This window comes from Nannospalax galili, unplaced genomic scaffold (assembly GCF_000622305.1).
Source record: "Nannospalax galili isolate Female #2095 unplaced genomic scaffold, S.galili_v1.0 scaffold1217, whole genome shotgun sequence".
NCBI lineage: Eukaryota > Metazoa > Chordata > Mammalia > Rodentia > Spalacidae > Nannospalax > Nannospalax galili.
In genome coordinates, this window is record NW_008339068.1 from 290,918 (window position 1) to 292,608 (window position 1,691).

The following is a 1,691-nucleotide window of genomic DNA, read 5'->3' on the forward strand; positions in this document are numbered from 1 at the left end:
TGAAAAGATCATCCACGGTGATCAAGTCAGCTTTATCCCAGAGATGCAGGGATGGTTCAATAAACGTAAGTCAATAAGCATCATAAATCATATAAATGGGCTCAAATGTAAGAACCACATGGTCATCTCCATAGATGCACAGAAGGCCTTTGACAAAATTCAACATGCATTTGCGTTCAAAGTCCTAGAGGGAATTGGACTGGAGGGAACATACCTCAACATAATTAAAGTCATATATAAACAAACCCACAGCCAACATCATTCTAAGTAGAGAAAAACTGGAAGCATTCCCATTGAAATCAGGAACCAGCCAAGGCTGTTCACTATCTCAACTTCTCTGTAACATAGGTGCTTGAAACTATTGCAAGAGCAATAAGACAAGAGCAGGAAATTAAAGGAGTAATGATTGGAAAAGAAGAGATCAAATTATCCCTTTTTGCAGATGATATGGTATTATATCTAAGAGATGCCAAAAATTCCACCAGAAAACTCCTAGAAACTATTAACATGTTCAGTAAAGTGGCAGGTTACAAAAGTAATCTACAAAAGCCTGTAGTGTTTCCATATACCAATAACAAACAACCAGAGAAAGAGCACATGGAAACACTCCCCTTCACAATAGCTGCAAAGAAATAAATATCTTAGAATAAACCTGAAAAACGACAGTAAAGAACTCTACAATGTAAATTTTAAATCTTCAAAGAAAGAGATTGAGGAAGACATCAGAAGATGGAAGGACCTCCCAAGCTCATGGATGGGAAGAAGTAATATTGTGAAAATGACCATCCTACCAGTAGCCATTTATAGATTCAATGTAATGTCGATCAAAAGCCCCATGACATTTCTCACAGAATTGGAAAAAACCATCCTAGGATTCATATGGAGGCAAAAAAGACCTCAGATAGCCAAAACAACCCTGAGCACTAAGAGCAATGCCGGGGGGATTACTATACCAGATTTTAAGCTGTATTACAGAGCTATAGTCATAAAAACAACATGGTACTGGCACAAAAATAGACCCATACATCAATGGAACAAAGCTGAAGACCCAAATGTGAGTAAATGCAATTTCAGCCACCTGATATTTGACAAAGGGGCCAGGAATATTCACTGGAGGAAAGACAGCATGTTCAGCAAATGGTGCTGGCAAAACTGGATCGCCACCTGTAGAAGAATGAAACTAAACCCCTATCTTTCACCCTGCTGAAAAATCAATTCCAAATGGATCAAAGACCTCAATGTAAAGCCTGAAACTCTGAAACTGTTAGAAGAAAACATTGGGAAAAACCTACAAGATATAGGTGTAGGAAAGGATTTTCTAAACCAGACATCAATTGCTCAGGAAACAAGGGCAAGAATTAACAAATGGGACCTCATTAACTAAAAACCTTCTGTACGTCAAAGGAGGCATCCAGGGAAGCGAATAGAAAACCCACAGAATGGAAGAAAATCTTCACCAATGACACATCCGACAGAGGTTTAATATCCAGAATATATAATGAACTCAAAAAACAGAGAAGACAAGAAGAAACCCAATTAAAAGATGGGGTAAGGAGTTGAACAGAGAATTCTCAAAAGAAGAAGTAAAGATGGCTATGAAACTTAAAAGATGTTCAACATCACTAATAATTAGGGAAATGCAAACTAAAACCACTTTAAGATTTCATCTTACCCCAGTCAGACTGGCTAAG